Below are 14645 nucleotides of genomic sequence, written 5' to 3' on the forward strand. Positions count from 1 at the left end.
CAAGGGTGGGAAGGGAGAAAAAGTAGGGATGAGAAGTGCCTCAGCCTTAGGATTTCTTTTGCACTGCCTGTTTAAGATCAACATCCAGTAAATGACTCAGTTTTACTTGGATAAATGGGGCATAAGCCCAAGAGCAACATCTAAAGTAGGCAAGGACAAGGTCACAGCTGTGTGTAGGGGAAGACAGCACAATGCCTGCCTCCCAAAAGCACACATACATACACAAACACAGACACACACATATACTCTCACGGGCTTCTGGCTTTTGGATTGACTCCAGGGATGCATGGGGAGATCAATGTAGGGAGTGTACTCTGGGCTATGCCTTGGCAGAGCCCGGTAAAACACCTTTGTATCATCGCGCTGCCATTCTCAGGCAATGAGCCCTCAGTGATCCGCCAGTGACTCTAAGGAAAACACAGAGAAGAATGAAGAAATGTAAGCCTTTTGCTCAGTCCTACCTCTGCAAAGCAGTGGTTTGCACTTCTATTGAAAACAGGAAAAAAAGTTTAATACTGTGAGACACCTTGAGTCAGGAAAGTACTTTCCCTGCTTCCCAGGAAAAGACAGGGCTGGGCACCTCACAGGCTGTTTTTCTCACAGATAATTAGCATGGTAATTGTGATGTGTTTAATACACTAGGTGTATTATTACCTAGTGTGAGATGTTAGAGCAACACTGATTGCTTTGCTCTCCCTTGGTCTAATTGCAGCACCTCAAGCCAGAAACCACAGGTTCACAGTTCATGCTCTAATGTGCAAGAAAGGGACTGGTAAATGGTCTGTTGTGCTCTGAATGTGTTGTCCTTTCTGGTTTTGTATGTGAGGTTGCCTAGGATCTTTGCTGAGAAAAGCATAATTTACCTTGAACTCTCTCAGTACTGTGTGGTACTGTGACAGAGAGGGCTGCTAATGATGCAAAACCCTGCCCACAGCCTTGATCTTTACAAGTTGGCTGCATGCACACACATGTGAAATGCTGCTTCAGCTGTTTTTTTAACGAGAGGAGGGAACCCAAGAATGAAGAGGGCTCACTTGCACACCCCTCTGCCAACCTGCTGCTTTGTGAGACCTGAAGGCTACTGCAGAGCATTGGAGTCGGATACAAAACCACTTGGAGTGCATCCCTCATCGCCAGACAGGTATTTTAAAAGTACAAACTGTGTGGCTGTTTTAATACTGAGAAGTACCCTGAGATTAGCTCAGCTGGTTAGAGCACAGTGCTGATAACACCAAGTTTGATCCCCACGTGGGCTGTTCACTTGCAGGTCCGTTCCAACTCAGAATATTCTGTGGTTCTGTGAAATATCCTTTAGTTAACAATATGTTAGTTACACTGGCACAGGGCAGCCTTTCTCAACTCATATTGGCACTGTAATCAACCTGTTAGATGTACACAACAAATAAATCCTAATTTTCAGGTAGAGTGTGGAAAAATAGGTTTTCCAAGTATCATTCCCCTGTCCCCACTTGAGATGGCTTTCAAATGGCCTCCTCAAAGATGAGATAAAAGAAACACATATATTGAGAGGACAGTAGACTCAGGTTCAGAAATCATGTCATGCAGTCATCTAATTCTGGTTCTACAGAATTGTGTGGTTTTATCCAGTGGTAAACATCTCTCTGCAAGCTTTAGAAATGAGAGCTCTTTGAATGGAGAGTTGGAACAGCCACTGAAGCTGTTGCAGATGGAATTTGCTGCTACAATTTCAACAGATAAAATATAGAGGAAACTTTGTTTCCTGAAAAAAATAATTTATCAAGCTAGTGAAACAAAGCCTATTTTTTTTTTTAAGTCAGAACAATTCCTGGGGTTGTCAAGATATCAGGACAAGTAAACTGTGGTGTAAGAGTTGTTCTTCTGTCTTCTGCCTCCCTGAAAGCTTTTCAAAGGGGCCTTAGAAAGCACAGGAGAGGAAGAGCTGGCTGTGGCAGCAGGAAGATGCCTGCCCAGCTGGGTCCCACAATCCTCCCCTAATCCCAGTGAGTCTCCAGTTCAGAGCCATCGGTTTGGGCTTGCAAACTACTCCCTTTGGTCTAGTGAAAGCCCTGTAATGACCTGATCCTTCAGAGTCCTCAGGTTTGGTTGGGCTGGAAAACATGGATGGGACTCAGCTGCCATTGCTCAGCTGACCTCCTTTTGGGAAGGAGCACAGTGATGTGCTCACGCTGATGGGACGGCACCATCCATCGCCTGCCAGATGATTTATGTGGAGAAGGATGTAAGAGGACAGCAGACAGGTGCAACTTTGAATGAGGGAAAGGGAAGAAACCAGGATAATAACTTCTGTATGCCTTTCTTTTTCACACTGTGAACTTTGTGTGGGGTATTCATCCCTAAAATAAGTCGCCAGCCTGCAGTAGCTGATGTCCACATGGAGCCAGTCCCCCACGGCAGGACTCCAGTGTAGGCACATAAAGTAGACAGGTGAGGGGCCTGTTGGTATCAGCTCAGTAACAATCACACACAAGCTACAGCAGTTGAAATATGTGCTCTAAAGGAACATGAAATTGTAGTAATACCAGGGAGGCATGGGATAGCCCACAGCCTTAATATCCTATCAGATACTGTTAATGCCTCCATGTTCCTTGCCAGCATGATAGGAAGGATTCCAACTTCCATCAGTTTAGGTGGAGGTCTTATTCTCATTACTGAAACCAGATTCTTCTTTAATGATCTGTGTATTTGTTAATTTTACCCCTAATATTTTAAAATTATTTTGTTCTGTATCATATATACCAGAGAGCAAATACACTCTAGATTAGACTGCATAGACTAGACTGCAAGGTAGACAGCTGTGAATAAACTAGCTGTGTGTTGTGCAAAACATGTCTAATTCACTGTAGTTTCTTCTCTCTGCCTTGCCCCATTTTCCTCCATCTGTAAGATCCTGCAGGAAACCAATCCCTGAGACCACAAGATGAAGCCCAGAGGCAGCTCACCATGACCTTGCTCTCAGTGGTATCTTCAAGAACAACTCTAAAAGGTGTTTCTACTGAGAGGTAACAGCCTGCATCAACAAAAATGATCTAACCTGTGGGGCTTCCAGGCCCCAAATGGATGGTCCCACATCCAAGCCCCTTGATACTTTATGTATGCTTGTGGTGTCGCTGCAGAAATGCTGCTCTGGGAAGGGCACAGCGTTGCTTCTTCCCTTCTGGTGTCTCCTGCTGTGCTGTGCAGTGCAGCACTCACACCCTGAGCATGAAATTTAGGGAGCAGGAGTGGCTGAGGGCTTGTTTTTCTCCTCACATGAAGCTGTGCAGATCCACAGCACAACATCAAAGCTCAGCTCTGCTCCTCTGCTACTGTGGATGTTAGGCAAGTTTGGCTACTTTGGAATGGGATAAAGAGATGTGGGAAGAAACATGCAAAGAAGTAATAAGGAAAACTGCTTTAAAGTTGGAAGCTTGAAGTGCTATTTTTTTCCGTTTTCTTTCTTCTTTCCCTTTCTTTTTGTTTATTTATTCTTTTTTCTTTATTTTTCTTTCTTCTTTTTCTTTATTATTTTCATTCTTCTTTCTTTCTTTTTTGCTTCATTTTCCTTCTTTCCTTCTTTTTTTTTCTTTGTTTTTGTGCTTTGTTTTACATTTGCACTGTGATGTGTTCTTGAACTGGGTAATTTGCAGCAGCTTAGCAGAAATTGCTGTGACAGGCAGCACTGCAGAAAGACTGTATCTCAGACTCACCCTCCCTGGAGCAGCTGCTCAGGATGCCTGTGATACAATACTTTTCCTGTCTGATGAGCAAAACAATAAGGCCCAGACACATTGCTTCTGGAAACGCTTGCTTATAGGCAAACTTTTTACACGTTGAATGTGCTGAAACTATAAACTAGATTTTAACCGGGTTGTGTAGATCTCGAGTGAAAAGTACTTTCAGGAACTGCAGAGAAAGCTCTTAGCTGGCTTTACCAAATACATTTTTTATTAGAAAATTTCAGAAGTGTTTATACTGCATATATATGAAGGGTTTATATTAGAAAATTATAAATTGTATGATTGTACATTTATGAATTCTGTATTAGTCATATATTGTGAATTATTTGCAATATATAGCCTGTATATATTGCATATAATGATATAAATTTTGCATTTACAAATTTCTTATGTATTTCTAAACAGTTTCTTGCATGTAATCTCTGATTTGCTTAGCATCGTTTATTAACTATTGAGTTACAGATGACTTCTCTCCAGTGTATAACTCAGCTCTTCCCAGGCCCCTTGGGAGCCTTGACCTTGTCTGTTTGCATGCTCATGAAAAGCTGTATGGCAAAGCCAAAACAGCACAGCGTGGCACATGTGCCAGCTCTACTGTCCTAGTAAAAAAAAGGCAAAAGAAAGAAGACATAAGCAGGCATAAGTCACTAAAGACTAGCAGGGCTCTCATTTTGCAAAGGGAAGACACTGGAAATCTCTGGTGCTGACTTGTGGGCAACTGGGGAGGCAGAAGGGAAGCAAAGCAGAAACTGAGCTCCCTTTTGCTGTTAAGTGCTGATGTTAACTCCTTATCCATGCCCCTGCAAGGAAAGGAAGGTTCAGACACGTACACTTAATGAGCAAAGCAACTGAATAAATACAAAGGGGCCAAACAAGTTTGTATTTTGCATTTTTATCAGTCTTCTGAGAGGCTGTATACAGTAACCAGGGATCGACGGGGGTGTGGGGAGGGACTCGGTGCTTTGAAAAGAGGAAATTCCCCTCTCCCAGCGAAGGAAACGTGCTGCGCCTCAGAAGGCTCAAGAAGCAGTTGGCAGCTGTGTGCAGGAAGAGAAAAACCTCTCATTTTGAACTTGAAAGCAAAACTTGGTTTCAAGGGAACAGTAGAGAAGTGGCACCAGCAAAGTCTACGGTTAGGGTGACCTATACAGTTCCTTTACTGAAATGTAAATATGTAGGTAAGAAAGCATGTAGAGAAAGGCCTTTCCCTGAGGTTTTCCTTTGAAGTGATAGGAGAAGCCTCCACAGATTCTGTGCATTTATGAACAGACCTTTTTAAAGTGAGGGCTGCAGGGGAAAGGTGGAACTGCAAAGGAGGGTGTTTCAATAGCTGTTTCAAAACCAGCTTTAGTGGCCTGAATGTTATGGTGTCTCTGGGTGTTTTGCTGCCCCACCCTGCTCCACGCCTATGTGAGCCACTGGGACTACTGAAAAATATATTTTCATGTCAAGCGATGCTGACTTATGCTCTTTTGTTTGCACAATAAAAAAATCTCCTTCAAATTTGAAAATGCTTTAAAACTCCCGCTTTGAAGCAAGGCTTGAGGATGCAGTGATGATCTCCTGATTTCTGTTTAGCCTTGCCTAGAACCTGTCTGCTTCAGCCTGCAAAAGCACCTACGGGGGGGGGGGGTTGCCATTGGCTCTGCAATTCCATCTGGATTTTACCTTTTTCTGCCTTTTTCAGGTGAAAGCTCTCATGGTGCCTCAGTGCTGAAGTGGCAGGCAAACATGGAGTGGTTGCTGCACCACCTCAGAGCCTGAACTCGCTAGTGCAGGAAATGACTTTGCAGTGCCTGCCCTGCGCCACCACGGCTTCAACAAAAGGCCTGAGCAATGTCGGCAGAGGATGTAACTGGGGGAAACGTGCTCTGAGAAATGTTCTTATATATAGCAGAGAGGAAAGGAATAGAGAAGTAAGAAAAAGACTGCGCTGTGGTTTTTAGGCTGCCATTGCCCAACTGCCTTTGCACCGTGAGGTCCTCCTGCCATGTGCCCTGTTCCTTCATCGGGGGTGTGGAAGACAAGTAATGCCGATGCTTTACAGGAATAACCTCTGAACCACACTACAGCAGCTTCATCTTCAAGAAACAAAGTAAGAAAAAGGATAAATAAGTCCAGTACAGCACAGTTTCCTGCACTGCTAAGATCTGTGAGTGTTCCAGCACATGGGCTTGGGCACTACCATGGGTCTGGCCCATCGTAGCAGGAGAGATCCACCTAGACCAGGTCAGCCAGAGAGCCATTGTGAAGGGAAAGCAAACTTTAAAAGTAAATGGGATGAGTCATGTTGCCTGTTGGCATAAATGCAAAACATTTAGGAGCAGGAAGTGTCTTTGTTTTTGTGCACGGGAATGTGCTTCGGGTCAGGTTATCACTGAGGTGCATTTCTGGCCAGCAAAATAAGGGCTTGCTCCAGCAGCAAGACCATCCCGCCTGTCAAGGAGAAGCAATTTCATGCAGTTCAGTGTCAGGTACCCAAGTCTTTGCTCTTTGTATTTAACACTGTATTTAACAACATTGAATCTGAAACCAGAATCCTGCCACCTACTGCTCATGGAAATTCCAGATGTGTTGTGTGCACAGCGGTCTCAACCCTAAAAACCTTAAAAACCCCAAAAACCTCATCAAAGCTCTCCGGGACTGGTCAGCTCTGCACAGGCTGGAAAAAATATCTGTGAGCCATCTCAACTGCCCTATTGGGACCTTGAGCTGATGTAACGATGTCTGTGGCAGTGCTGGCTTTCTTGGAGAACAAAGTGCTGTTTCCTTTTGTGTGCTGAACAAACAAACAGTGTGTGGGAATTGGTCCCAACAGAAATACTTTTTTTTTTTTTTAAATATCCAAGTAACTTTTTTTCAGAACACTGACCTGTTTATTGCTTGGGAATGCCTGTGACTGCCTTCTGAAACTCAAAAAACTGCAGAGGTGTCCATGGCAAGAATAGAAGACTATTGCAATAATACAAGGGATGGTTCTGCAGTTAAAATTAAGCACAGAAGTGTCTGAAAACTGTCAGTCTGCCTAGTGCCAGAATTCATTATGAATTTGGTTTTTAATATAGTTTAGGCTAGAAATCATGCTAATTATCTTTTCTCCTTTAATTAAATAAGAAGTCTGCCATTAGCCTCTGCTTCCCATAACTCATGTTTTGGATTGAGCTTCTCATGCCTGGGAAATGGGAGAACTGGAGAGAAACTGGGGAGAGAGACAAAGACGAGACTCTGAACTATGTAACTATCTTTGCTGCTTATCTGTCTCCAGGTACTGGCTCAGTGAAACTTCCCACATTAACAGTGTCTTTCAGCTCTTCTGTTCCAGCTGTCAGCTGCCCACTGCTTAACCAAGAATTTGGAGGCAAATTTCTTGCTGTCTTATAAATAGTCCACATTTAAAGCCGTGGCCAGAGTATACATAGATAGACTTTAAATCTAGGGAAGGAAGGTAAGAGAGATTTGTGGAGATGAGGGAGGTGTAGTCTTGTGTATGCAAATTCTGCCTTGAAGCATTTTGATTCATGTAGTAAAATTGCTTCTAACAAAATTAACTTTATGTGGATATTGTTTGAAACAAGAATTTCAAATGTTAAGCAATGAACAATGCTACGGAAGGATCACACATACACTGAAGCTCTGCCCTAATACTTGTTATTTATACTTCTGAAAACAACTTGATGCATATATGCTAGTTTGGTTTTTAGAAATCTGAATCAGTTTAAACCCTCTGTCTTCATAAACCACAGTGGAAAAATTAGGTATGTGTATATATTTTAAAATGTTATTAGAAATATAGACATTGAGGTTCAAAGAGTTAATTAATATTTAAATTACTATATTTTAAAAAATAATAAACAAGACTAGTTGAACAGGTTTAATAAGAGAAGAAGTCAATTTAGTTGAAAGTAGATATACAGTGATAGCAGCTCCTAAAGCCAAAATACGTGAGCTCATCTTTTGCTAGATGCATCAAGCTGATTTCTTCATTTATCACTTCTGGTTTAGGCCTAAATGTTTTGAGTAATTACATTTTTTTTTGTAGAATAAGATGAGAGGTGTGAGGATAGCAGTAGCCCCAAATACAAGAGAAAATGAGTGCGACATCAAATAAAATAATTTCTTTGGTGTCTGTACTCACATAAGAAATCTATCATTTATTCTATATATCCCAGTGTTGGAATTATTTGTTACAAATAGTTGTCCAAATTTACCCAAATTATTTTCCCAGAAGTACAGTGCTTTCCCTCTTTTAAAATTCAATTAAAAATATTGCAGTGAATTTTTAATACCATTTAGAAAACTGGATGTGGGTGCAATATTCTGCCTTGATGCAGGGCCTCACATGCCACTGGCCTGGCCCAGTCAGCAGCCTCACTGCTCATTCCTGCCTTGCTCCACACTGGTGGCTCCGATGCTTGTTCCCTCCAGACCAGCAGCCTGTGGCCCTCTTCAGCTCATTTTAAAAAGCCACTTCAATATTAGTTTCATCTACTGCAGGGAGTTGTGCAATCTGCCAGCCACAGGGACAAAAATCATGCATTGGTTGCAAAACTAATGCTGGAGAGTTAATATTTTTTTCACTCTTTATATATATACATATTTGTATGTATATTAAATATACACATGTGTGGACACACACATATACACGTATACTTGTTTGTGTTGACACTTCAAAGCCTTTGGGTTCTATCTGTTTTGCATTTGCCAAGGCTTTTGTTGCTGTTTTTTTCCCAGGTACCAGAGTGTCTTAATGATTTAGGGATGTAACATTGTGCTATATGTGGGAATTGAGGCCAAGCTTCTCTCTTCATCCAGGGCAGGCTGTCACGCAGGAACCAGGAGAAGGTATATTCTGTCCCTCCCATCCTGTGGGGATCCCAGATGGCTGCTGTGTCAGCTGAAGTCACTCTCTGCTCTGTAACCTCTTCCTGAAGACTAGAGGATACAGGTTCAACAGCCGGAAGCCTTCTGGGAAACTGCTTGAGAATCAGCAGGTACCCAGGAGGTGCAAGCGGCTTTTCTTTGTATTTAAAGTAATACATTTAAAGTGTAAAGTTTTCTATCTTCCTCTAAATTAAAGCCACTTTCTGTTTTAACATTTACAACTCTTTCAAGCACATACCTCTGCCACATACAAATGTATTTGTCCTAGAAATCCTTATGTGTTTTCCATAAGCCTTCAGAAAATCAACTGTTCCAAGGGCTTAACGCTGGAGTAATTTAACAGCCGTGCTGCAAAAATGGCAAGGTAAGCAGCCCAGCAGAAGATACAGTAGCCAAAACTCTTATCTCAGGACCCATTGCTCGGAGAATTGCATCAACTTCCCCTAGTAAATAATGAGTCTTATTTATAAATTCACATACAATACAGAAAGGAAGCTTGTTGCACTATTGTGGAGATCAAAGATTCAACGTGGGGTTTTTCCTCCTTCTCCTGTTTGGAGAACTAAAGTCAGTTTGTATGTATCTGTGTCCTTCTTCTTATTGCTGAGCCCAGCACAGTTGATAGCCTTGAGTATTTTTTTAAAGCTGTTTCTAAAGATAAACATTTTGCAAAAATTCCCAGAATGCAAGTGCTCAACTTAATTTGCCCAGAGCTGTACTGTTTGTTGGCAGGCTGTTCCTTTACAGGGGGTTTTAAGTTCCAACTCGATGTATCACATATTAATACACAATCAGAAACTTTTTCTGTGGTCGAGGGTGAAATCCCTGCCTTACTGAGGTCCAAAGAAACAAAACTTTTATTGATTTAGTTCAATAATATTCAGAGGCTAATCCCAAATCTCTCGCTCCTTTATTAAGAACGATTCTATCACTGAAAAAATATGAACAAAGTTATATAGCCTAATCAAAACAATCCCCAAAGTGCCTGAGCACACTAACAACAGCTTTAAAACTTGGATTGTCATTAGTTTTTCAGTGTCAGTTTGAGAGGCAGAGAGGAGATATTTTTTGTTAGCATGCAGAACTCAGTCTGCCTTCTCTTTCAGGTTATACTTTTTGATGTGACAGACAACACACAGGTTCATCACCACCTTCTTGGCTGCAGCAGGTAATTTGCTCAGCTCCATGTGTCATGATGACAGCTACCAGACAAGAATTTTCTTCCTCTCATGCAAACAGTAGATGTATTTTCACTGGACAGGCTGGGATGTTTTGATCAAATATAATACTAGAGAGAAAGAGAAAGAGAAAGCATATGGGGTGTGCATACATATACACAAAAGTCTATGTAGTATATACACATACACACCCATTTATATATACACACACATCTATGCATAAAGGGGTTGCTTAACAGCCAGTAAAAAATGCCACCTTGCTATGAGTCTGATGGGTGTTTTCTTCCACAGAAGCAAAGCGCTAATCAGGAGAGGAAACAGGAGCTGAATTACCCCACCCACCTCCATAGCCCCTGCTAAAGCCATTTATCACAATGTTTCTCAACCTTCTTGAGTTGGCAGCTTTTTAGGACTTGTTTTTGCAACCTTTCACAAAACCTATTAAAAATGGTATAATAACAAAGTAACAATAATACTTGTCTTAAGCACAGGTGTGGTAGGGACACATGGGAGTTCCCCAGACAGCCATGGGCTGTCAGATCTGGCTCCCGGACAGAAAAAGATTAACTTTGACCAGAAATGTTGTAAGTATTCCAGAGCAAAACAAATTTAGGGGAGTTCATGGCCAGCACTGTGCAGTGTGTTAAGGTTGTATTTCCTGAATATTGATTTCGTCAATTTAAAGTGAGTTACATTCGATGAAAGATAGGTACTGGTATCAGAATTGTCATCTTTTAATATTTATATTTAAAAAAATTAAAATCTCCGTCTTATTACATCAGAAGAAATAAGAGATGGACAGAAACGGTGTGAAAATGACTGTAAGAATTTTTTTTGCCTAGTCAATGGAATTTTAGTTCATTATTTGGTCTCTAAATGCTATTGGAACAAGAACACTTCTGAGATGATTTTATTTGTCAGCCACAAACATTTTCAGGTAAAATCAAAAATAGGAGGACAAAAAATGCAAGATAGATATTGAATATGCAAATATTATTAAGCAACTATACAAAATAAAGGTAGAAGGATTTAGAGTAAAATTTAATGTTTCAAGAAGTATCTGCAGATCATTAACTAAAAAAAGAGGCTAGCTATAACCTGAATTTAATTCCATAGACTTGACTTATCTGAGGACTACTGTGAAACCTGTTTTCATAGGGTGTTGAGAAAGCACACAGTTATGTGTGTCCAGATGAGTTAGCTTAAATATCAGGACACATAATAATGCCAGCAATTCGTAATATCACAGGCACCAACTGTTAATAACCAACTGGTTAATAACAATGTAGGGTACTCCAATGGTCACCAATTCTGAACTGTAAGTCTTGGGATATTAACTAGAGTTAATATACCATTGGGATTTTTTAAAAATATATTTTATTAAATTAAAGGTATTTTAATATCCTGAAATACTAAACTCAGTGCCTCCAGAGGCAGAAATTCAGAACCTCCAGAGGGGTTCATTGTTTGGAGAGAGTTCCTCTGTAAAGTCAACCTGTTCTGCCAAGGCCAGACAGTACAACTGAACTCCCTGGGACTACTTAAGTAACACCAACAAGCAAGCACAAACTGTAGGACTATCCCTGGCTGTCACTTAGAGCTGCTTGAGACATCAGTCCTATAGAAAACCCCAGATTCCCCTTGGATATACTCAGATTTTACAGAGTGTAGACAATATTATTCATATTGAAATTTTACTTCACCAGCTACTTATATTTTCCCTTAAGCTTAAGCAAATTTTAGTGCAATTTTTACTCCTCTCCTGAGGAGACTTCAGAACCATAACTTACACCTGATGAAATTTTTCCTGGCCCTTGCTGGAGAAGAGTGAAATGATCCCATTTTTGGTTATCGTGTTGTTTTCCACCATTCTCCTGAGTCTTGTCATAGCTAACACTCACTTCCCACTGCTTTTTGAATGGCTTCCTCCCAAACCCCTGCCCCGTTCTCTGCCTTCAGCTGAAGAGCATTTTGGAGACAGGAATCAGAGAAGGAAAGGTGTTTTTCTCCTCTGGAAGAGTCACTGTCTCTGAAAGTGTCTCTGGATATGGTACTTGGGGATACAGTTTAGGAGGATTATTGTGGTGCTGGGGTGATAGTTGGACTAGATGATCTTGAAGGTCTTGTCCAACCCTGATGATTCTGTTATTCTCATTAAAATGAAAGCCTAGAGAATTATTTTCTCAGTTTTATGTTGTGAGATTGAGATGTTTTATGTAGATATAGGCAAATTTCAAACACTGGAAACCTAACTTGCAGCAGTGCACAGGTAATATCATTTTGATGGTCATGGTCCTGACTGGATTTCCTATTTGTCCCATTTATTAGTTGTCCTGTGGTGGTCCCATAAATATTTCTGAAATAATCTCTCAAGTGTATACCAGTTATAACCGGTAGAATTGCAATAAACAGTTCTTAATGGCCCAGTAGGTTTCTAATCCAGGTTCAGTAAGCAATTCCAAACCAAAACCATTTCTCTGAAAGCAACTTTATTCTCTAAATGAGATTTCAACTGAAAACCTTCATGTTTAAGCATATTAATTGTAGGATTTATTAGAACAGAGTATCACTTGTCAGCCTGTACCCAAATTCAGACAATTTGGGACGTCCGTAAAGATTGTGCAAACACAAACACGACTGTATTTCACACTTAAAGCACTTCATCACTTTTAAGATCCCAACATTGGAAACGACTTATTTGAACACTAAACCTCACTATTAAGGACAATGTGTTAATTTTTTCACAACCCATTTTTCATCTGCCCGCTCAAACATTGCTTAGACTTCCTGATTTCAAAATCTGGCCAGGAACTCAAATGGCCTTTCTGAGAAGGTTGCCTCAAAAGGACAAGGGTAACCACATGCTGCTGCTTTTTAGTCCTTTTTTATTTCTCTTTCGGAGGGAGAGGGGCTGGTTTTACTGCATTTTTACCATATTTTGGGTTTGTTGGGTGCCGCAGGTGCAGGGCTGCAGGGAGCACAGCCTGTTCTCCGGTCACTGTGGGAGCACTCGCGGTCTCGCCACCTCAAAAGCCGGCTCCGCTCCCCCCCCTCCCCCTTTTCTTCTTTTGGAGAGATTAGGGATATTTTTAGAGTCTTTTCACATCATTTTTACCACATTCTGCCTTTGTTTAGTGCTGGAAGTGCAGTGCTGGAGGTAGCACAGCCTGTTGTTCGGTCAGTGTAGGAACACTGGCGGTCTCGCCGCCTCCGCTTCCTCCCCGCTTTTTTATTTTTCTTTTTGAGAGAGAGAAGTACGTTTACTGCCTTTTTACTACATTCTGGCGTTGTCGAATGCTGGAGGCGCAGGGCTGGAGGGAGCACAGGCTGCTGTTCGGCCAGTGCAGGAGCACTCGCGGTGCCGGAGGCGACTCTGGAGGCGGCGAGACCGCGAGTGCTCCGTAAACAAAACGGGGGTTTTGTTTACCACCCTGCGGCGGGGCCTGTGTGGCGCAGGCGGCTAGAGCCTGCCCCCACCGCCACGACAACGACAGCGACAACGACAGCGACAACGACCTTCTCTCCCGGCCATCCTCCCCCGGCCGCCGAGAGGGGAGGCGGGAGGGGCGGGGAAGACGCTCCACTCCCCCCCACACCACCCTCACGGCGGGGCGGGGCCGTGCGCGCGCCCCACGGCGGCGGGGGGGGCCGGACCGCGCCATTGTGCGGACGGCCAATGGCGTGCGGCCACCCCGCGATTCAAACGGCGCCTCGCGGCCAATGGGCGCGGTTGGCGGGCGGGCGAGGGGGCGGGGCCGTGCGCGCGGCCGTAACCGTCGCTCGGTGGGGCGGTTGTTCCCTCAGCGCAGCGCGGCGCGCGCTCGGGCCCCGCTCCCGCCGCTCCGCGGATCCGCCTCCGGCACGGCCCGGCCCGGCCCGGCCCCGCGCGGGCGGGCTCCAGGTAACGGGGATGGCGCCACGCGCGGGCCGGGATAACACCCCCGCCTCCCAAACCCTTCCCCACGGCTTTCCCTCTGCGGCCTTCCCCGTGGCGGGGAAGCGCTCCCGCCGATCGCCGCCGCGCTCGGGCTTCTCTCGCGGCGGGCGGCGGAGCGGCGCGAGCCGCTAGTTCGGGCCCCGGGGTTGGCGGGGCCGGGCGCCTCCGCTTTGTTCGCCGCCGCCGCGCCGGGCCCTGCGCCGGGATAGGCCGCCGAGGGGCGGTGCGGCCCCTCCCTTCCCCCGCGGCGGAGGCCCCGCGCCAGGCCCGGGCCGGGAGCGCGGGCGGGGCGGGGCCGGGGGGCTGGGCCTTGCCTGGCACGTGGGTCCCTTCCTGTCAACAGCGCCCCGCCGCCGCCGCCCGGGCCCTGCGCGGGGAGTGCGAGCTTCTGCCGCGTCCCCGCCGCTCGCCGTGCTTCCGCTGGAGAGCCTCTTTAAAGGGGAAATCCCTCGTTTCCCAGGCCCAGGGTTGATGGGTTGTTATTTTTGCTTTGAGGCTGATGTGTGCTTGCTTTTAGTGGTGGCGCTGATTTGGCTTGGACAGGGGGAGGTCCCTCCACCGTCTGGAGGTGAAGAGCTGGAAATGTGGAGAGTTTAGTGGTGATGCTGAAAAGGTCCTGCACAGCTCAGTCTCTGGTGAATTCAGTAGCAACTTTCCGTGTAGGCTGTCTTGTTAGCCTCGACTATCAGTGTTCTCTTCTGCATTTCTTCTTGCATTCAAATGGCTTCTTCCTCTGATTTAGAGAACGTTATCTAGCAGTGCTGAGGTCTCAGAACTACTAAGTGGAACCACTTAATATGTGTGAACTCTGATCTTCGAAGAGGGAAAGCTTGTTTAGTGTTCATTTATGTATTCTTAAAACTGGGTACCCAACCTCTGATGATGGGGTATGATCTTCCAGTGGCTGCAAGCTGGCAGTCTTATTTTCTC

At 44.1% G+C, this 14645-nt stretch overlaps 1 long non-coding RNA gene across 2 annotated transcripts; it reads left to right on the forward strand.

Annotated features, from left to right (window-relative positions):
- The first annotated feature begins 834 nt into the window (after positions 1-834).
- LOC135411011 (uncharacterized) lies at positions 835-12323 on the forward strand. 2 transcript variants are annotated; one of them, XR_010428964.1, is made up of 4 exons: positions 835-1141; positions 2888-2986; positions 5407-5814; positions 6834-12323. It is a non-coding gene; the product is annotated as an uncharacterized LOC135411011 (long non-coding RNA). The 2 variants fall into 2 exon arrangements; XR_010428963.1 differs by having other exon boundaries at positions 5407-12323.
- The last annotated feature ends 2322 nt before the right edge of the window (positions 12324-14645 follow it).

Source organism: Pseudopipra pipra, chromosome 3 (assembly GCF_036250125.1).
Source record: "Pseudopipra pipra isolate bDixPip1 chromosome 3, bDixPip1.hap1, whole genome shotgun sequence".
NCBI classification, from domain to species: Eukaryota; Metazoa; Chordata; class Aves; order Passeriformes; family Pipridae; genus Pseudopipra; species Pseudopipra pipra.